Source organism: Aotus nancymaae, unplaced genomic scaffold, assembly GCF_030222135.1.
Source record: "Aotus nancymaae isolate 86718 unplaced genomic scaffold, 86718_ANA_hifiasm-v0.15.2.pri h1tg000016l, whole genome shotgun sequence".
Taxonomy (NCBI): domain Eukaryota; kingdom Metazoa; phylum Chordata; class Mammalia; order Primates; family Aotidae; genus Aotus; species Aotus nancymaae.
In genome coordinates this window covers 64,772,382-64,795,900 of record NW_026988428.1, presented here as the reverse complement: position 1 = coordinate 64,795,900, position 23,519 = coordinate 64,772,382, and the positions used below count along the sequence as shown (strand labels likewise).

Genomic DNA, 23,519 nt, shown 5'->3' with positions numbered 1-23,519 from the left:
TTACAGAAGGAAAAAATGTTAAGGGCAATGAGAGAGAAAGGTCAGGTTACCCACGAAGGAAAGCCCATCAGACTAAGAGTGCATTTCTCAGCAGAAACCTACAAGCCAGAAGAGAATGGGGGCCAATATTCAACATTCTTTTTTTACCTTAAAAACATTTTTTATTATATTTTAAGTTCTGAGGTACATGTGAAGAACATAAAGGTTTGTTACATAGGTATATATGTGCCATGGTGGTTTGCTGCATCCATCACCCCATTATTTACATTAGGTATTTCTCCTAATGCTATCCCTTTCCTAGCCCCCCACTGCCCAGCTATCCCTCCACCCCTCAACAGGCTCCGGTATGATATGCTCCCCTCCCTCTGTCCATGTGTTCTCATTGTTCAACTCCCACTTACAAGTGAAAACATGAGGTGTTTGGTTTTCTGTTCTTGTGTTAGTTTGCTGAGAATGATGGTTTCCAGCTTCATCCATGTCCCTGCAAAGAAGATAAACTCATTCTTTTCTATGGCTGCATAGAATTGTTACTTCCAATTATGTGGTCAATTTTAGAATAAGTGGGATGTAGTGCTGATAATAATGTATATCTCTGGATTTGGGGTGGGGAGTTCTGTAAATGTCTGTTAGGTTCACTTGGTCCAGATCTGAGTTCAAGTCCTGGATATCTTTGTTAATTTTTTATCACATTGATCTGTCTAATATTGACAATGGGGTGTTAAATTCTCCCACTATTATTGTGTGGGACTCTACGTCTCTTTGTAGGTCTTTAAGAACTTGCTTTATATATCTGGTTGCTCCTGCATTGCATGCATATGTATTTAGGATAATTATCTCTTCTTATTGCATTGATTCCTTTACCATTATGTAATGCCCTTCTTTGTCTCTTTTGATTTTTGTTAATTTAAAGTCTTTTTCTTATCAGAGACTAGCATTGCAACCCCTGCTTTTTATCGCTTTCCATTTGCTTAGTAAGTCTTCCTCCATCCCTTTATTTTGAGCCATGTGTGTCTTTGCACTTGAGATGGGTCTCCTGAATACAGCACACCAATAGGTCTTTACTCTTTATCCAATTTGCCAGTCTGTATCTTTTAATTGGGGGATTTGGCCCATTTACATTTAATGTTAATATTGTTATGTGTGAATTTGATCCTGCCATTATGATGCTTGCTGGTTGTTTTGCCCATTTGTTGATGCGGTTTCTTCATAACACTGATGATCTTTACAATTTTGTATGTTTTTGCAGAGGCTGGTACTGGTTGTTCCTTTCCATGTTTAGTACTTCCTTCAGGAGCTCTTGCAAGGCAGGCCTGATGGTGATAAAATCTCTCAGCATTTGCTTGTTTGTAAAGGATTTCATTTCTCCTTACTCTTGAAGCTTAGTTTGGCTCAATATGAAATTCTAGGTTGAAAGTTCTTTTCTTTAAGGATGTTGAATATCTGCCCCCACTGTCTTCTGGCTTGTAGGGTTTCTGCCACGATATCCCCTATGAGTCTGATGGGCTTCCTTTGTGGGTAACCCTACCTTTCTCTCTGGCTGCTCTTAGAATTTTTTCCTTTATTTCAACCCTGGTGAATCTGTTGATTATGTGTTTATGTGATGGAGAGAATGAATGCAAGCTGGAAAACACTCTTCAGGGTATTATCCAGGAAAACTTCCCCAACCTAGCAAGGCAGGCCAACATTCAAGTCCAGAAAATACAGAGACCACCACAAAGATATTCCTCAAGAAGAGCAACCCTAAGGCACATAATCATGAGATTCACTAGGATTGAAATGAAGGAAAAAATGCTAAGGGCAGCAAGAGAGAAAGGTTAGGTTACCCACAAAAGGAAGTCCATGAGACTCACAGCAGATCTCTTGGCAGAAATGCTATAAGTCAGAAGAGAGCGGGGGTCAATATTCAACATCCTTAAAGAAAAGAACTTTCAACCTAAAATTTCATATCCAGCCAAACTAAGCTTCATAAGTGAAGGAGAAATAAAATCCTTTACAAACAAGTAATTGCTGAGAGATTTCGTCACCACCAGGCCTGCCTTACAAGGGCTCCTGAAAGAAGCACTAAACATGGAAAGGAATAACCAGTACCAGCCACTCCAAAAATGTACCAAATAGTAAAGAGCATTAACACAGTGAAGAAACTGCATCAACTAATGGGCAAAACAACCAGCTAGCATCAAAATGGCATGATCAAATTCACACATAACGATATTAACCTTAAAGGTAAATGGGATAAATGCCCCAATCAAAAGACACAGACTGGCAAATTGGATAAAAAGTCAAAACCTATCAGTGTGCAGTATCCAGGAAACCCATCTCACGTGCAAGAACACACATAGGCTCAGAATAAAGGAATGGAGGAAGATTTACTAAGCAAATGGAGAGCAAAAAAAAAGCAGGAGTAGCAATCCTAGTCTCTGATAAAATGGACTTTAAACCAACAAAAATCAAAAGAGACAAAGAAGGGCATTACATAATAGTAAAAGGATCAATGCAACAAAAAGATCTAACGACCCTAAATATATGCCCACCCAATACAGGAGCACCTAGATACATAAAGCAAGTTCTTAAAGACCTACAAAGAGACTTAGACTCCTGTACAATAAGAGTGAGAGACTTTAACACTCCACTGTCAATATTAGACAGAACAACGAGACAGAAATTAACAAGGATATCCAGGTTTTGAACTCAGATCTGAACCAAGCAAACCTAATAGAAATCTACAGAACTCTCCACCCCAAATCCATAGAATATCATTCTTCTCAGCACCACACCACACCTACTTTAAAATTGACCACATAATTGGAAGTAAATCACTCCTCAGCAAATGCAAAAGAATGGAAATCATAACAAACAGACTCTCAGACCACAGTGCAGTCAAATTAGAACTCAGGATTAAGAAACTCACTCAGAACGACACAACTTCATGGAAACTGAACAACTGGCTCTTGAATGTTGACTGTATAAACAACGAAATGAAGGCAGAAATAAAGATGTTCTTTGAAACCAACGAGAACAAACCAAAAGACACAATATACCAGAATCTCTGGGACACATTTAAAGCAGTGTCTAGAGGGAAATTTATACAAATGAATGCCCACATGAGAAGCAAGGAAAGATCTAAAATTGACACCCTATCATCAGAATTGAAAGAGCTAGAGGGGGAAGATTAAAAAAAACTCAAAAGCTAGCAGAAGACAAGAAATGACTAAGATCAGAGCAGAACTGAAGGAGATAGAGACACAAAAACCCCTTCAAAAAATCAGTAAATCCAGAAGCTGACAATAAGAGATTACTACAAACAACTCTGTGCATATAAACCAGTAAATCTGGAAGAAATTGATAAATTCCCGGACACTTGCACACTCCCAAGCCTAAACCAGGAAGAAGTTGAAACCCTGAATAGACCAATAACAAGGGCTGAAGTTGAGGCAGCAATTAATAGCCTACCTATAGAAAAAGCCCAGGTCCAGATGGAGTCACAGCTGAATTCTACCAGACATAAAGAGGAGATGGTACCATTCCTTCTGAAACTATTCCAAACATTCCAAAAAGGGAATCTTTCCTAAATCATTTTATGAGACCAACATCATCCCAATACGAAAACTCGGCAGAGACTCAACAAATAAAGAAAACTTCAGGCTAGTATCCTTGATGAACACAGATGTAAAAATCTTCAATAAAATACTGGCAAACTGATTGCAACAGCACATCAAAAAGCTTATCCATAACGATCAAGTAGGCTTCATACTGGGGATGCAAGGCTGGTTTAACATATGCAAGTCTATAAATGTAATCCATCACACAAACAGAACCAAAGACAAAAACCACATGATTTTCTCAATAGATGCAGAGGCAGCCTTGGACAAAATTCAACAGCCTTTATGCTAAAAACCCTCAATAAACTAGGTATCAGTGGAATGTATCTCAAAATAATAAAAGCTATTTATGACAAACCAACAGCCAATATCATACTGAATGGGCAAAAACTGGAAGCTTTCCCTTTGAAATCTGGCACTAGACAAGGATGCCCTCTCTCACCACTCCTATTCAATATAGTACTGGAAGTTCTAGCCAGAGCAATCAGGCAAGAAAAAGAAATAACAGGTATTCAATTAGGAAAGGAGGAAGTCGAATTGTCTCTATTTGCAGATGACATGATTGTATATCTAGAAGACCCCGTCGTCTCAGCCCAAAATCTCCTGAAACTAATAAGCGACTTCAGCAAAGCCTCAGGGTACAAAATCAATGTGCAAAAATCACAAGCATTCCTATACACCAATAAAAGACTTAAAGAGAGCCAAATCAAGAATGAACTGCCATTCACAATTGCTACAAAGGGAATAAAATACCTAGGAATACAACTAATAAAGGATGTAAAGGATGTTTTCAAGGAGAACTGCAAACCACTACTCAAGGAAATAAGAGAGGACACAAACAGATAGAAAAACATTCCATGCTCATAGTTAGGAAGAATCCATATTGTGAAAATGGCCATACTGCCCAAAGTAATTTATAGATTCAATGCTATCCCCATCAAGCTACCTATGACCCTCTTCACAGAACTGGAAAAAAACACCTTAAACTTCATATGGAACCAAAAGAGAGCCTGCATAGCCAAGACAATCCTAAGCAAAAAGAACAAAGCTGGAGGCATCACACTGCCTGACTTCAAACTATACTACAAGGCTACAGTAATCAAAACAACATGGTACTGGTACCGAAACAGAGATATAGAGCAATGAAACAGAACAGAGGCCTCAGAGGTAACACCACATATCTACATCCATCTGATCTTTGACAAACCTGACAAAAACAAGCAATGGGGAAAGGATTCCCTGTTTAATAAATGGTGTTGGGAAAACTGGCTAGCCATGTGCAGAAAGCAGAAACTGGACCTCTTCCTGACACCTTACACTAAAATTAACTCCAGATGGACTAAAGACTTAAATGTAAGACCTAACACCATAAAAACTCTAGAAGAAAGCCTAGGCAAAACCATTCATGACACAGGCATAGACAAGGACTTCATGACTGAAACACCAAAAGCATTTACAACAAAAGCCAAAATAGACAAATGGAATCTAATTAAACTCCAGATCTTCTGTACAGCAAAAGAAACAATCATTAGAGTGAACCGGCAACCAACAGAATGGGAAAAAATTTTTGCAATCTACCCATCTGACAAAGGGCTACTATCCAGAATCTACAAAAACTAAAACATATTTACAAGAAAAAAACAAACAAGCCCATTCAAAAGTGGGCAAAGGACATGAACAGACACTTTTTAAAAGAAGACATATATGAGGCCAACAAACATATAAAAAAAACACTGGTCACTAGAGAAATGCAAACCAAAACCACAATGAGATCTCATCTCATGCCAGTTAGAATGGCAATTATTAAAAAATCTGGAGACAACAGATGCTGGAGAGGATGTGGAGAAATAAGAACACTTTTACACTGTGGGTGAAGGTGTAAATTACTTCAACCATTGTGCAAGACAGTGTGGCGATGCCTCCAGGACCTGGAGATAGAAATTCCATTTGACCCAGCAATCCCATTACTGGGTATATATGCAAAGGATTATAAATCATTCTACTATAAAGACACATGCACACGTATGTTCATTGCAGCCCTGTGTACAACAGCAAAGACCTAGAACCAACCCAAATACCCATCAATGATAGATCAGACAAGGGAAATGTGGCACATATATACCATGGAATACTATGCAGCCATAAAAAGCAATGAGTTCATGTCCTTTGTAGGGACATGGATGAATCTGGAAGCCATCATTCTCAGCAAACTGACACAAGAACAGAAAATCAAACACCAAATGTTCTCACTCATAAGTAGGAGTTGAACCATGAGATTACATGGACACATGGAAGGGAACATCACACACCGGACCTGTCAGGGGGTGGCGGACTAGGGGAAGGAGAGCATTAGGAGAAATATCTAATGTAGATGATGGGTTGATGGGTACAGCAGACCACCGTGGCACCTGTATACCTATGTAACAAACCTGCACCTTCTGCACGTGTACTTCAGAGTATATTATATTAAAATATAATAATAATAAAAAAACAACTTTTCTTTCTAACTTTCTTTCTTTCTTCCAGCTAGAGGACCTTTAGGGAAAACTAGAACATATATGCAAACAAGATTGTAGGTGACAAAAATATTTACAGCTACTCTAGGGCCATCTATTTGTCAGATAACCATGAGATCACACTAGGCAGGAAGGGCAAGACCATTGAGGGTATGATTAGGTAGGAGGACATAGCATTTGCTTTCGGTTTGAGAGGACAATGGCAGGTTACAGAAAATAGACAGAGCTATAAGAACCCAGAAAGCCCTACATGCCAAGAAGGAGGGCTTATATTTACAGATTGAGTTGGTGAGGTCACAGAGTCAATAGCAGCACCAAGCAGAAGACGTGATACCGTTTCATCAGAGTAATCCCAACACCTGTATCTATTACTCACTCAATCCTAAATAAATGTATTTGTCCACAGTGATGAGGCAACTAATGTAAATGCATGAAGTGGGTTAAGATTGGAATGTGGTAATCCCCTTCTCTTTCTGCCATGAGTAAAAGAAACCTGAGGCCCTTACAAGATACTCACTCTTGGATTTTCCTGACATGAGAATTGTGAGCCAAACAAATGTTTTTCTTTATAAATTACTCAGTCTCAGGTGTGCCTTTATAGCAACACAAAACAGACTAAGACACCAACTTTAAAGAAATGAATATATGAACTGCCTAACAATAAATTCTAAATAATAGTTTTAAAGAAGCTAGGTGAACAAGATAATACAGAGGAACAATTCAATATAATTAGAAAAACAATTACTTACCAAAATAAAAAAACTTAACAGAAAGATTAAAATTCCAAAAAATAAAAATAAAAAATCTGGACCTAATATATGCAATGAAGAAAATAAAAATGCAATAGAGAGCATCTACCACTGAATTGATCAAGCAGAAGAAAGTATATGTGAACTCAAAGCCAGTCAGAGGAAAAAAAGAAATAAAAAGAAATGACAAAAACGTATAAAACTTATGAGATAGCATCAAATGAGTAAATATCCAAATTATATGATTACAAAAAGAAGAAGAAAGAGACAAAAGGCCAGAAAACATATTTTAAGAAAATAAATATCCAGGTATAGGGAAGACAAAGGTCTCCAATCAGATTTAATGCAAACAAGACTCCAACAAGACAAATTATTATAATTACACTGTCAAATGTCAAAGACAAAGAGAGAATCCTAAAAGCAGCAAGAGAAAGAAGCATATTAAATGCAAGGGAGATCCAGTAAGAAGAGCGGTGGACTTCTCAGAAAATGTACAGGCCTGGAGAGTGTGAGATGATATATTCAAAGTACCAAAGGGGGAAAAAAAAAGAATATCAACCAAGAATATTTTACCCAGAAAATCTGTTTTTTAAAAATGAAAAAGAGGTAGACTTTTCCAAAAAACCAAAAGCTAAGAGAGTTCATCACCACTATACCTGTCTTACAAAAAATACTAAAGGAAGTTCTTCAAGCTGAATAAAAATGATGCAAATTAGCAATATGAAGACCTACGAAAGTGTAAAACTTACTAATAAAAAATAAGAACATAGTCAAATTCAGAATACTCTAATACTGAAACAATGGTGAAATTTTTAGGTATCTTTTATATCTTTAGTATGTAACAGTTTATATCTTTAGCATAATAGTTGAAAAACAAACTTTTTTATATCTTTAATATGATTGTTGAAAGATAAATTAATAAAGTAATAATAGCTGCAATAATTTGTTAGGAGGTACACAATGTAAAAATCAAAAACATAAAACGTATTGAGCAGTGGAGTGAAAGTCTTGTTTTTTATGCAAAGTTGCATTGTTGTCAGCTTAAAGGCAGACTATTATAACTATTGGGCATTTTATATAAGCCTCTTGGTAATTACAAAGCAAATACCCATAATAGATACCCCAAAAATAAAAAGTAAGAAATCAGAACCGATGCAGTGGTACATAACTGTAGTTTCAGCTACTTGGGAGGCCAAGGCAGGAGGATCACTTGAGTCTAGGAGTTTGAGGCTATAGCATACTATGATCATGCCTGTGAACAGCTACTGTACTGCAGCCTGAGACCCCCATCTCTATTTTTAAAAAGAGTAAGAAATCAAAGCATACCACTAGAGACAATCAGCTAATGACAAAAGAAGACAGCAAGCAAGAAAGTAATGAAAGATCTACAAAACAACTAGCAAATAATTAACAAAATGTCAGTAATAAGACCTTATTAATAATTACTTTGAATGTAAATGGATTAAATTATCTAATCAAAAGACAGAGTGGCTGAATAGATTAGAAAATAGGACTCAGCTACACATTGACTACAAGTGACTCACTTTAACATTAGGGACACACATAGACTGAAAGTGAAATGCTGGGAAAAGTTAATTCATGCAAATGGAAACTAAAACAGAGCAGAGGTGGCTATACTTGTATTAGACAAATAAACTTTAAATTAAAAACTGTAAAAGGGCCGATGCAGTGGCTCATGCCTATAATCCCAGCACTTTGGGAGGCTGAGGCGGGCAGGTCACCTGAGGTCAGGAGTTTGAGACCAGCCTGGCCAACATGGCAAAACCCCGTCTCTATTAAAAATACAAAAATCAGCCGGTTGCTGTAGCAGGTACCTGTAATCCCAGCTACTCAGGGGGCTGAGGCAGGAGAATCGCTTGAATCCAGGAGGTGGAGGTTGCAGTTAGCAGAGATTGCGCCACTGCACTCCAGCCTGGGTGACAGAGCCAAACCCTGTCTCAAAAAAAGAAAAAAAAAACTGTAAAAGGAGAAAAAAAGAAGGTCATTATATAATGCTAAAGGGGTCAATTCATCAAGAGGATACAACAATTGTAAATCTATGTATTAAACATGTAAAGTAAATATTAATAGACCTGAAGGGAGAAATAGAACATAATGCAGTAAATAGCAGGGGACTTAAATACTCAACTTTCAGCAATTCAAACAAAAAAATAAGGAAACATCAGATTAAATACACTTAATAGACATATACAAAGCATTCTATCTAACAGCAGCAGAGTAAATATTTTTATCTAGCACACATAGAACATTCTCCAGCATTGATCATATGTTAGGTCACAAAACAAGTTTTAACAAATTTAGGAAGACTAAAATTACATTAAGTGTCTTTTCCAAACATAATACTATTAAATAGAAATCAGTAACAAAAACATTGAAAAAAATCACAAATATATGGAAATTAATCAAATGTTCCTGAACAACAAATGGATCAAAGAAAAAATTAAAAGGTAAATGAAAAAGTATTTTGAGACAAAGGAAAAATGGAAATAACATATCAAAGCTTATAAAGATGCAACAAATGTAGTTTTATGAGGGAAGTTTACAGCATTAAACATCTACATTAAAAAAAAATCTCCAATAAGCAACCTAATGTTATAACTCAAGGAACTAGAAAAAGAAGAACAAACTAACCCTAAAGCTAAGTACAAAAAGGAAATAATAAATATCAGAGCAGAAGTAAACCAGAGACTAGAAAAGCAAAACAAAAGATTGAAAAAACTAAGAGTATTTTTTTTTTTTTCTGATTTGCCTGACTTATTGGACAGGAATTCTACCTGACTTGCCTATTTCTAGGTTGACTTCTCCCATTTCTTCCTAGTTAGGTGGTATTTACAAGCCCCTTCTTCTTCTTTTTATTTTTTTAAGAAAGAAAGAGAAAGAAAAAGGAGGAGAGAGAACAGGATTCTTGCTCTATTGCCCAGGCTGGAATGCAATCTAAAAATAGGTATTAAAAACCTCTTTTATGCCAATAATTGTGCTTAACAAGAAAGAATAAGGGAAGAAAATAACAAACAGCCAACCAGTATTTCATTTAAGTCTGTGAAATGCTATGCAAATGCTGAAGAATGATTTACTTCCAATTTTCCAATTATGTGGTCACTTTCAAAATAGGTGTAACGTGATACTGAGAAAAATGTATGTTCTGTGGACCTGGGGTGGAGAATTCTTTAAAAATTCACAAAGTTTACTTTTCCATGTCTAAGTTCAAATCATAGATGTCCCTATTAATTTTCTATGTCATTGATCCATCGAATATTAACAATGTGATGTCAAAATCTCCTGCTATTATTGCGCGGGAGTCCAGATCTCTTTATAAGTCATTAAGAACTTGTCTTATGTATCTGGGTGCTCCTGTATTGGGTGCATATATATTTATAATCATTAACTCCTGTTGTTGCATTGATCCTTTTACCATTATGTGATGTCCTTCTTTGTTTCTTTTAGTCTTTGTTACTATTAAAGTCTATTTTGTGAGAGAGGAAAGTTACAACTATCTGGATACAGCGTACCGATGGGTTTTGACTTTTTATTCAATTTACCTGTCTGTGTCTTTGATTGGGGCATTTAATCCATTTAAATTTAGAATTAATATTAGGATTTGTGAGTTCAATATTCTCATTTAATGCTAGCTGGCTATTTTGCCCATTAGTTGATGTAGATTCTTCATTATAGAGATACTCTTTATGTTTTGGTAAGTTTTTGGGATGACTGATACTGGTTGTTCCTGTCTGTTTGTAGTGCTTCTTTCAGAAGCTCTTGTAAAGCAGGCCTGGTGGTGATGAAATCGCTGAGTGCTTGCTTGTTTGCAAAAAATTTTCTTTTTCCTTCACTTATAAAGCTTAGTTTGGCAGGATATGAGATTCTGAGTTGAAAATTCTTTTCTTTGAGGATATTGAATATTGAGCTTCACTCTCTTCTAGTTTGTAGGGTTTCTGGTGAGAGGTCTGCTGTGAGTCTGATAGGCTTCCCTTTATGGGTAACGTGACCTTTCTCTCTAGCTGCCCTTAGAATTTTCTCCTTTATTTCAACCCTAGTGAATCTAACGATTATGTGTCTTGGAGTTGCTCTACTTGAGAAATGCATTTGTGGTGTCCTCTGGATTAGCTGGAGTTGAGTAACCTTTCTTCGAGGTTCTTAGTTTCTTTACATTGGGCTAGAACATGTTCTTTTAGGTCACTAAAGTTCCTTATTATCCACTTTCTGAAGCCTAAATCTGTTAATGGAATGCACTCGTTCTCCATAGGCCTTGTTCTCTTGTTGATGAGGAACTGTGATCACCTGTAGAAGGAGAGGCATTCTGATCTTGGGTATTCTCAGCCTTTTTATGCTGGTTTCTTCCCTTCATTGTGAGTTCATCCACCTGTCCTCTTTGTAATTGCCTACTTTCAAATTAGGTCTCTGAGTGGACGTACAACTTGTTGATTCCCAGCACCAAAATCTGAGCAACCCACTGTACCAGCCAAAACAGCGGCATCAAGATTCGTGGTGCTTTTCTGCCCCGGGAATCTCCAGTCTGGCTTCCCTCTTGAGTCCCTTCTTCAATCAGGTAAATGTGCAACTCTGCCTTCCTGGAGCTTCAAACATTGATCAGTCCTGTTTACTCTGCACCAAGAACCGCTGCGCCAGGGCGCCGGCAAAACCGCGACGCCGGCCACAAGAGTCGCCCTGGCGAAGCGTGGGCCTCCTCCACTGAGAATCTTCCAGTCCGTGGGTAACAAAAATTCGTCTGAAAGTGTGGCGTCCTCTCATTCTGTGCATTTTCTCTGGGAGCTACAATCCTGAGCTGCTAGTGATCAGCCATCTTGGATCTCTCTCCAAGAGTTTGTTTTTTAAAAAATAAACAACATTGACAAACATTTACCTAGACTAAGAAAAGCAAGAACTCAAATTAAATTAGGTTTGAAAAAGGAGGCATTACAACTGATGTCCCATAAATACTAGGGACCATAAGGTACCACTATAACCAATTACATACCAAAAAATTGAACGACCTAGCAATGAACGCATTCCTAGAAATGTGCAACCAATAAAGGCTGAATCAAGAATAAATAGAAAAACTGAACAGACTAATAATGAGCACAAAAATTGAATCAATAATAAAATATCTTCTCTCAATGAAAATTCTGGAACCAAAGGGCTTCATGGTGAAATACTACCAAACATTGAAAGAAGAAGAAAACTAATACAGTTCTCTTCAAACTCTTCCAAAAAGTGGAAGTGGAGGGAAAATTTTCAAACTCATTTTGCAATGTCAGCATTACACTGATGCAAAGCCAAAAAAAAAAAACTACAGGAAAAGAAAATTACAGGCCAATATCCCTGATGAACATAGATGCAAATATCCTCAACAAAATGCTAGCACATTGAATACAACAACACATTAATCAGATTATTCACCATGATTAAGGGGGGTTTATCCCTGGAATGCAAGGATGGTTGAACATATTCAAGTTAACAAATATGATACATAATAATAACAGAATGAAAGGCAAAAATATATGATCATCTCAACATGTGCAGTGAAAACAATGGACAAAATCTAATGTATTTTCATGAGAACTATTAGTAAATTAGATATAGAAAAATGTTCTTCAACACAGTAGAGGTCACATATGAAAACCTACATATAACATCATGATGTTTTTAATGGTAAAGAGTTGAAAGTTTTTCCTCTAAGATCGGGAATGCAAGAATGCCCACTCTCGCCACTTAATTCAAGATAGTTGTGGAAATGTAGCCAGAGCAATGAGGCAAAAGAAATAAATAGCATCCAAATAGAAAAAGAAGTAAAACTGTTTCTGTTTGCTGATGACATTACCTAACATACAGAACATCCTAAAAGGGCCAGGCATAGTGGCTCACACCTGTAATCTCAGCACTTTGGGAGGCCAAGACGGGAGGATCACTTGAGGCCAGGAGTTCAAAACCAGCCTGGGAAACATGGTAGAACCCTGTTTCTACTAAAATTACAAAAATTAGCTGGGTGTGGTGGCACATGCCTATAATCACGGCTGTTTGAGAGGCTGAGGCAAGAGAATTGCTTGAGCCTGGGAGGCAGAGGTTGCAGTGAGCTGAGATTGCACCACTGCACTCCAGCCTAAGTGACAGAGCAAGACTCTGTCTCAAAAAAAACAAAACAAAACAAAAAAAGTCCGCTGAAAAACAATAACATTAATGAAAAATTATAGTCAACATAAATAAATGCAGAGTTATCAAGTGTCCATGGGTTGGAAGGATTAATATTGTTAAAGTATCCATATTACGCAGAGCAATCTTCAGACTCAATGCGATCCCATCAAAATTTCACAGAAATAGAAACAATTCTAAAATTTGAATGGAACCCAAAAGACCTCCAAAGCCAAAGCAATCATGAGCAAAAATATAAAAGCTAAAGGCATCATAGTACCTGACTTCAAAATTGATCACAAAGCTATAGTAATTAAAACAGAGTGGGTCTGGCATAAAAACAGACACATTGGTCAGAGGAACAGGATAGAGAGACAAGAAATAAATCCATTCATTAAGGACAATTCATTTTTTATAAAGATGCCAAGAACACACAATGGAGAAAGAATAGTCTCTGTATTAAATACTGTTGGGGAACCTGGATATCCACAAGAATAATGAAATGTGACCCTTATCTAACACTATACACAAAAATAAACTCAAAATGGATTAATGCCTTTAATGGTTGGAAGTGGAAATATGCCCAAACAGAACAAACAGGTGAGAGATTATGGTACCTGGTTTTAACACATGAATGTTCATTGCAGCACTGTTTACAATAGCAAAGACCTGGAACCAACCCAAATGCCCATCGATGATAGACCGGACAGGGAAAATGTGGCACATATACACCACGGAACACTATGCAGCCATAAAAAACGATGAGTTTGTGTCCTTTGTAGGAACATGGATGAACCTGGAAATCATCATTCTCAGCAAACTGACACTAGAACAGAAAATCAAACACTGCATGTTCTCACTCATAGGCGGATGTTGAACAATGAGAACACGTGGACACAGGGAGGGGAGCATCACACACTGGGGTCTGTTGGGGGGAACTAGGGGAGGGACAGTGGGGGGTGGGGAGTTGGGGAGGGATAGCATGGGGATAAATGCCAGATACAGGTGAGGGGGAGGAAGGCAGCACATCACACTGCCACGTGTGCACCTATGCAACAATCTTGCATGTTCTTCACATGTACCCCCAAACCTAAAATGCAATAAAAAAATAAAAAAATTTTAAAAAGGCGTCCGGCCGCTTCTCTCTCCTCGTCTCAGACGGCCAGGCCGCAAGTTTTGACATTTCGACAGCAGCGTGTCCGAAAGTCCAGAGCCCCTCCCGCTGCCCGGAGTCCGGCGGCCACGAGGCCCTGCCGCGCCCTCCAGCCCTCGCTCCTCCGCCCGGCTGCCGCAGCCATGTCCCAGGGGCCCGAGGAGGTGAACCGGCTCACGGAGAGCACCTACCTACCGGTGCACTTAGGTTGGGGAGGGGTCTGTGGTGCGTCGGTGGGGCCCACGTCCCCCTCCCAACTTCTTGGAATCAGCGACCCGCGCTGGCCTGGCTGCCGGACTTAAGCCCTCCAGGACCAAAGACACATGCTCCAGTTTCCACTGAGAAAAGAAAGCGCCCAAGAATGTGGGGGAGAAACTCCCCTGTAATTAGGATCGCCAGAATGTTATGGAACAGTTCAATCCTGGGCTTCGAAATTTGATAAACCTAGGGAAAAATTATGAGAAAGCCGTAAATGCTATGATTCTGGCAGGAAAAGCCTACTATGACGGAGTGGCCAAGATTCGTGAGATTGCCACCGGGTCCCCCGTGTCGACTGAACTGGGCCATGTCCTCATAGAGATTTCAAGCACCCACAAGAAACTCAACGAGGGTCTTGATGAAAAATTTTAAAAATTCCACAAAGAGATAATTCATGAGCTGGAGAGGAAGATAGAACTTGACGTGAAATATATGAATGCAACTCTAAAAAGATACCAAACAGAACACAAGAATAAATCAGAGTCTTTGGAGAAATCCCAAGCTGAGTTGAAGAAGATCAGAAGGAAAAGCCAAGGAGGAAGAAACGCACTCAAATATGAACACAAAGAAATCGAGTAGGTGGAGACCGTTACTTCTCGTCAGAGTGAAATCCAGAAATTTATTGCAGATAGTTGCAAAGAAGCTCTGCTTGAAGAGAAGAGGCGCTTCTGCTTTCTGGTTGAGAAGCACTGCAGTTTTGCAAACCACATACATTATTATCACTTACAGTCTGCAGAACTACTGAATTCCAAGCTGCCTCGGTGGCAGGAGACCTGCGTTGACGCCATCAAAGTGCCAGAGAAAATCATGAATGTGATCGAAGAAATGAAGACCCCAGCCTGTACCCCCGTGTCCAGGACACCTCAGCCTTCGCTCATGATCGAGAGAAGCAATGTGGTTAGGAAAGATTACAACACCTTTCTAAATGCTCACCAAAGATGTCCCCCGCTCCTTCAGGCCGAGCGTATACCAGTCCTTTGATCGATATGTTTAATAACCCAGCAACGGCCGCACCAAAATCAGAAAGGATAAATATTGCAACAGATACTTCCGAAGATCCCAGTTTACAACGATCAGTTTCGGTTGCAACTGGACTGAACATGATGAAAAAGCAGAAAGTGAAGACCATCCTCCCGCACACTGCTGGTGCCAGCAAGACCTTACTCAGCTTTGCACAGGGAGACGTCACCACGCTGCTCATCCCCGAGGAGGAGGATGGCTGGCTGTACGGAGAACATGACACGTCCAACGCGAGGGCCTGGTTCCCGTCATCATACGCGAAGTTGCTAGGAGAAAATGAGACGGAAGCAGTGACTGTGCCCACGCCAAGCCCCGCGCCCGTGAGAAGCATCGGCACCATGAACTTGTCTGAGAGCAGCAGTGTTGTCATCCCCGCACCCGACTACCTGGAATGCTTGTCCATGGGGGCAGCTGCCGACAAGAGGGCAGACGCGGCCAGAACTACATTCACCTTCAGGTCTCCGGCGTCCAAGCCAGAGACCGTGGCTCCCAACGATGCCAACGGGACTGCGAAGCCACCTTTTCTCAGCGGAGAAAACCCCTTTGCCACTATGAAGCTCCGCCCGACCGTGACGAATGATCGCTCAGCACCCATCATTCGATGAGAAGACAGCCAAGGACTCTCCTGGGCCTCTCCTCTACTCCCTTTCGGAATGATGGGCGCGTCCTGTCTGCCTCGTGCTGTCGGGAAGCTTCAGCAGAGGAGCCTGACTCCAATGTCGCCTGCCTAAGCAAATCATGCTTCTGTATCACATAGTTGGGTTGACACGTTCCTGCCTTTAAGATAAATGAGTAGAGCGTGATAACCACAGGCACAGAGCTAGCAGGACGCCCTCTGACTCAAGGTATTTCTTAAATATTTCAGAAGATGGCCGATCCTTGGCAGGAATGCATGGATTATGCAGTAACTCTAGCAAGACGAGCTGGAGAGGTAGTTTGTGATGCTCAAAAAAATGAAATGAATGTTATGCTGTAAAGTTCTCCAGTTGATTTGGTAACTGCTACAGACCGAAAAGTTGAAAACATGCTTATCTCTTCCATAAAAGAAAAGTATCCATCTCACAGTTTCATTGGTGAGGAGTCTGTGGCAGCCGGTGAAAAAAGTGTCTTAACTGACAACCCCACATGGATCATTGACCCTATTGATGGAACAACTAACTTTATACATAGATTTCCTTTTGTAGCTGCTTCAATTGGCTTTGCTGTAAATAAAAAGATAGAATTTGGAATTGTATACAGTTGTGTGGAAGATAAGATGTACACTGCCAGAAAAGGAAAAGGTGCCTTTCGTAATGGCCAAAAACTACAGGTTTCACAACAAGAAGCTATTACCAAATCACTCTTGGTGACTGAGTTGGGCTCTTCCAGAACACCAGAGACTGTAAGAATTGTTCTTTCTAATTTGGAAAAGCTTTTTCGCATTCCTGTTCATGGGATCCGGAGTGTTGGAACAGCAGCTGTTAATATGTGCCTTGTGGCAACTGGAGGAGCAGATGCATATTATGAAATGGGAATTCACTGCTGGGATGTTGCAGGAGCTGGTATTATTGTTACTGAAGCTGGTGGTGTGCTGATGGATGTTACAGGTGGACCATTTGATCTGACGTCACGAAAAGTAATTGCTGCAAATAATAGAATATTAACAGAAAGAATATGCAGGTAGTACCTTTGCAATGAGACGATGAAGATTAATTACAGCCGCCTCATAGTCAAGGCAGATGCTTTTCCCCAGATTTGATGACTCACCGATGGATATGTGTTTCAAGAGTATGATAATGCTTGGTTTAAATTCTCTTTGTCCAGGTTAAAAATTTGGAACTTGTTCCATATTTTACTATGACTAGGTTTGTAAGAATTGACATAATGTTTGTTTCATTGATTTAAAAAAATGTGTATGTTAGAATGTACTTTAGGGAACATACCCAGGAAGTACAGTTGATAAGTATAACATCAGCTGAAATAGTCAATTTGGTGTTTCTAAATATCTATGGTCCCCTGAAATTTTGACTTACTATATAGGTGCAGAGACACCCACTTAGAAAGTTACCTGTTTGGAAAAAAATTTCTCTTTAGTTTTCAAAACCGTATATAATTAAATTTGTGAGGATATGCTGAATACTTCCTAGGCCAACATTTTTCTCTTTGCAGAGAACTTTTTTTGTTTTATTCTTCAGGGTTCATATAACACCTGGCCCATTACATACATATCTAGGCAACTAAAACATTGTACGAATGAATATTTTTAAGGTAGTAATTCCTAGTTATAATAGATACATAAAGTAATGAGTTCAGCATTCTGTATTTTTGCTCCAGGCTTGAAGTAAAAGTTATCTAGTTAAATTTTTTATATTTTACATTACCATGCCATTTCACATTACCATACAGCCAGATAGCATTGCTTATTGTGGGCATTTATGCAGTGAATACATTTTCCAAAACAGTTAAGTTGTCTATTTGGATTTGCTTTAAAGTCCTGCGTAAAAGAGAAGAAACTATTTCTATAATAAAAAGCACTCTCATCAGATATCTGACATAATTAGATACAATATAACGTTTTACTAAATCCAGTATTCATGTTTTCAAGGTGTTTACACTGATTTGACTGTGCTGGCAAATATACTGTATTGTTAATATTGAACTATTTATTTTTCTCTTAGTCTCTTTATTTAATTCACTTCATTGCTGCTGGATTCTCTTCGGCCTTTAAAAATATTTCTTAGTGGTCGTTGCCCTGCAGAACTCAAAAAGAAAATTGTACTAGTTCGTAGACATTTTAAAAGTGTTAATTTATTGTTCAGCCTTATCCCTTGGCATGTGAACAGAGTACTAGACTTATTGTAGGTTCAAATGAGCTTTGTGCTGTAAAATGAAAAGTGCTTCTATAAAGTTTTCAAGGTAGGGGGTGATTTTATTGTTGTGTATATCTAATAAATATGTGTGATACCAAGGTTTGAATGCTATTATTTTGTACTGTTGATCACAGCACTTAAAACGTCTGATACTGTATTATTCTAGGACACGTTTTTGGCAATTATTTTAATTAAAATGATCATGAATAACACTTTTAAAAAAAGATAAATGAGTAATAGTCTAATGACCAACTCAATCATTTAAAATATTTTCTTCTTATTCTGTTCAAGAAGCAGTGAACATGGTTTCAATCTTTACTGTATTTTTAAATAAATTTTTTCCCTTAATAAAGCCAGAATAAGGGATTAAAAAATTAAAAAAAAAAAAAAATCAAGGAAAGAGACACTGAAGAAAGTAGGAAGGACAGTCTTGCATTGTTTACACTGCCCACCCCCAGCCTCAGGCAACACAGCATGGAGAGAGAATCTGTGTATTTAGGGGAAGGAGCGTGAAGTTAGTGTGAGACTTCGCACTGGAGCTCAGTGCCATCCTGTCACAGTGGAACTCAACATCAGAGAGCATTCTGCCAGTGCCCATTTAGACCAGCACTGGGCCAGAGGGGACTCCTTCATCCCAAAGGAAGGAAACTGAGTTCCAGCCAGCTTCACCACAGCCTGACTACAATGGCCTGGGGCCTTTAATAAATTCAGGCGGCAGTTAGCCCACAGTGACTGCAGTCTTTGGGCAAACCTTGGTGCTGCACTGGTCTTGGAGGCAGTGGGCTTGGAATATGACCCAATGTGACACCAGCTGCGGTGGCCATGGGAGTGCCTACATCGCCTCTCAACTCAACTCCAGACAGAGGAGTATGTGGAGAAACCCCTTCCACTTGGGGAAAGAAGACGGAGGAATATGGAGTACTTTGGCAACTCAGGTACCTGTTGAGCCACAGTAAAATAAAGCACCAGGCAGATTCTTGAGGACCTCACTTCCAAGCCTTTCCTACTGAATAGCATTTCTAGGCCCACCCATGCCAAAAGGGAATCCACTGTTCTGATGGGACAGACCCGGCCATAGCAGAATTCCCCACCTGCTGACTAAAGTAGCCTTGGGTCTTAAGTAAACATCGGTGGTAACCAGGTAGTAGTGTCTGCAGACCAACTGCAGACACTACTCGGTGAGCCCAAGTACTGTGTTGGTCTAGGAGGTCGTTGGCCTCAGGTGTGACTCAGTGTGATGCCAGCTGTGGTGGCCATGAGAGTGCCTGAATGACACCTCCCACATCTCCAGGCAGCCCAGCATAGAAAGAGACTCCTGCTTGGGAGAAACCAAAGAAGAGAGCAAGAGACTCCACCTCAGAACCCAGGGAACTCTCTTTTATCTTCCCCAAGTCCACCAAGGCTGTGTATCTGAGTCTGCAAAAATCATAGTGTTCTGGCTGGACGTGATGACTTACTCCTGTAATCCTAGCACTTTGGGAGGCCGAGGCAGGCAGATCACCTGAGGTCAGGAGTTCAAGACCAGCCTGACCAACATGGTGAAATCCTGTCTCCACTAAAAATACAAAAATTAGCCCGGCATGGTGGCATACACCTATAATCCCAGCTACTCGAGAGGCTGAGGCAGGAGAATTGCTTGAACCCAGGAGGCGGAGGTTGCAGTGAGCTGAGATCACGTCATTGCACTCCAGCCTGGGCAATAGAGTGAGGCTGTTTCAAATTATAGCATTCTGGGGCTTATGGTGCCCCCTAGTGCTGAGAGGCTGCCATGACCACAGGTTTAGGTAACAACACTCAATCCCCTTTGAATTCTCTTTTTTTGTTGTTGTTTAGCTTTTAAGTTTAGAGTTACGCATGCAGGTTTGTTACACTGATAAACCTGTGTCCTGGGGGATTGTTGTACAGCTTATTTCATCACCCGGTTATTAAGCCTAGTACCCATTAGTTATTTTTCCTGATCCTCTCCTTCCTCCCACCTTTCACCTTCCAAAAAACCCAGTGTCTTTTGTTCCCCTCTATGTGTCCACGTGTTCTCATCATTTAGCTCCCACTTATAAGTGAGAACATATGGCATTTGGTTTTCTGTTCCTGCCTTAGTTTGCTAAGGATAATGGCCTCCAGCTCCGTCCCTGTTCCTACAAAGGACATAGTCTCACTGCATAGAATTCCTTGGTGTATATATATCACATTTTCTTTATCTAGTCTTCCATTGATGGGCATTTAGGTTGATTCCATGTCTTTGCTATTGGGAATAGTGTGCAATGAACACACACGTGCATGTGTCTTTATAACAGAATGACTTATATTCCTTATACAGTAATGGCATTGCTGCGTCCAATGGTATTTCTGTCTTTAAGGTCTTTGAGGAATCGCCACATTGTCTTCCACAATGGTTGAACTAATTTACACTCCCACCAACAGCATTCTTTTCTCTCCACAATCCTGCCAGTATCTGTTACTTTTTTGACTTTTTAATAATCGTTTTGACTGGTGTGACATAGTATCTCATTGTGGTTTTAATTTGTGCTTCTCTAACAATTAGTGATACCGAGTTTTTTCATATGCATGTTGGCAGCATGCATGTCTTCTGTTGAAAAGTGTTTGTTCTTGTCCTTTGACCATTCTTTAATGGGGTTGTTTTCTTCTGGTAAATTTAAGTTTCTTACAGAGGCTGGATATTACACCTTTGTTAGATGCATAGTTTGCAAACATTTTCTCACATTCTGTAGGTTGTCTGTTTACTGTCTTGATAGTTTATTTTGCTGAGAAGAAGCTCTTTAGTGACATCCAATTTGTCAATTTTTGTTTGTATTGCAATTGTTTTTGGCTTCTTCATCATAAAATCTTTGCCCTGCCCATGTCCCAAATTGTATTACCTAGGTTATCTTCCAGGGTTTTTTTTTAAGTTTTAGGTTTTACATTATTCAAACCAAATAAGAAAAAATATATAGTACTCTATATGCAGATTGAAACACTGTCAAATAAAAGACATTATAGTATACTATAATAAGTATATGTCTAGAAAAAATTAGGATTCTATTAAAAATTAATAAAATCAAGAAAAAACAGTTAACACATACTCAAATCAGTAATATTCTTAATTATTTATTTAATTCCCTTGAAAGTCTCATATACACCGTTAAGTAGTCACATTCACAAACTTAACTTTCATAAATTCAGCAGCAGTCTTAGGAACACTAGGAGAAGAAGAACCCATAGAAATGCAACTGTAATAGTCAGTGAGGGAGGTGAATTTCTGCTCCATTCAATAGTCCAGGTCTTCATCAAGGTATCTTCAAGGCTGAACTAAAACCATAAATAGAAAAATGTCATTTTCCTCTTCATATGAATATAAGAATTCATTACATTATAACACAGAGACAGACTCACTTATGTTAAAAATTATACTACTTTCCTGATAAGAAACCTTAAATGCTATTTTTTTAACTTCCGTGTGCATAAGAATTACTTTTATTCCATGGAAATACAGAGGAATTAACAAATGTCATTTTTAGGAGATGGCAAGATGGCTGAATAGAAACAGCTCCAGTCTGCAGCTCCCAGTGAGATCAAAGCAAAAGGTGGGTGATTTCTGCATTTCCAACTGAGTGGTGCCTGGAACCCCAGGCAGACAGAACCATTCACTCCCCTGTAAAGGGGGCTAAAGCCAGGGAGCCAAGTGGTCTTACTCAGCGGGTCCCACTCCCACTGAGCACAGCAAGCTATGAGCCACTGGCTTGAAACTCTGCTAGCATAGTTGTCTAAAGTCAACCTCGGACGATCAAGCTTGGTCGGGGAGGGATGTCTGCCATTACTGAGACTTGAGTAGGTGGTTTTTGCCTGACAGTGCTAAGGAGGCCAGGAAGCTCAGTCTGGGCAGACCTCACCACAGCACGGCAAAGCGGCTGTGGCCAGACTGCTTCTCTAGATTCCTATTCACTGGGCAGGGCATCTCTGAAAGAAAGGCATCAGCCCCAGTCAGAAGGTTATAGATAAAATTCCCATCTCCCTGGGACAGAGAACCTGAGGGAAGGGGTAGCTATGGGCGCAACTTCAGCAAACTTAAATGTTCCCATCTGCTGGCTCTGAGGAGAGCAGGGGGTCCTGACAGAGAATTGTCCCAGCACAGCACTGGAGCTCTGCTAGGGAAAGACTGCCTCCTCAAGTGGATCCCTGACCCCCATGGCTCCAGACTGGGAGAGACCTCCCAACAGGGATTAACAGACACCTCATATAGTAGAGCTCTGACTGGCATCAGGCCAGTACCCCTTTGGGATGAAGCTTCCACAGGAAGGAACAGGCTGAAATCTTTGCTGTTCTGCAGCCTCCGCTGGTGACACCTAGGCAAATAGAGTCTGGAGTGGACCACCAGCAAACTGCAGCAGACCTGCTGCAGAGAGGCTTGACTGTTAGAAGGAAAACTAACAAAAAAGCAATAACATCAACATCAACAAAAAGAAATGCCAGACAAAAACCCCGACCAAAGGTCATCACCTCAAACATCAAAGGTAGATAAATCCATGAAGACAGAAAAAAACCGTGCATAAGTGCTAACAATTCCAAAAACCAGAATGGCTCTTCTTCCAAATGATCACAACTCCTCTCCAGCAAGGGCATGAAACTGTGCAGAAAATGAGTTTGATGAATTGACAGAAGTAGACTTCAGAACATGGGTAATAACAAACTCCTCCAAGCTAAAGGAGCACTTTCTAACCCAATGCAAGGAAGCTAAGAACTTTGAAAAAGGTTACAGGAACTGCTAACTAGAATAACCAGTTTACAGAAGAAACTAAATGACCTGATGGAGCTGAAAAACACAGCATGAGAACTTTCTGAATCATACACAAGTATCAATAGCCGAATCAATCAAGTGGAAGAAAGAATATTAGAGATTGAAGAACAACTTACTGAAAAAAGGCATGAAGACAAGATCAGAGAAAAAAGAATGAAAACGAACAAACAAAGTCTCCAAGAAATGTGGGACTATGTGAAAAGACTAAACCTATGATTGATTGGTGTACCTAAAAGTGACACGGAGAATAGAACGAATTTGGAAAACACACTTCAGGATATTATCCAGAAGACTTTCTCCAAACTAGCAAGACAGGCCAACATTCAAATACAGAGAACACCACAAAGATACTCCTCAAGAAGAGCAACCCCAAGGCACATAATAGTCAGATTCACCAAGGTTGAAATGAAGGAAAAAATGTTAAGGGCAGCCAGAG

At 39.6% G+C, this 23,519-nt stretch overlaps 1 protein-coding gene and 2 pseudogenes across 2 annotated transcripts in view; 2 read left to right on the top strand and 1 right to left on the bottom strand.

Moving 5' to 3' along the window:
* Window positions 1–14,307: 14,307 nt before the first annotated feature.
* Window positions 14,308–16,047, top strand: LOC105732619 (brain-specific angiogenesis inhibitor 1-associated protein 2-like protein 1; annotated as a pseudogene).
* Window positions 16,048–16,287: 240 nt separating this feature from the next.
* LOC105732620 (inositol monophosphatase 1-like) lies at window positions 16,288–17,134 on the top strand (annotated as a pseudogene).
* A 4,242-nt stretch (window positions 17,135–21,376) lies between these two features.
* CD163 (CD163 molecule) overlaps window positions 21,377–23,519 on the bottom strand; it is a 39,155-nt gene continuing 37,012 nt past the window's right edge. For both annotated transcript variants that reach the window (XM_012474804.3, XM_012474803.3), the window contains exon 17: window positions 21,377–21,597. The gene's annotated coding sequence lies outside the window, so the exon portion shown is untranslated. The remainder of the gene's footprint in view (window positions 21,598–23,519) is intronic.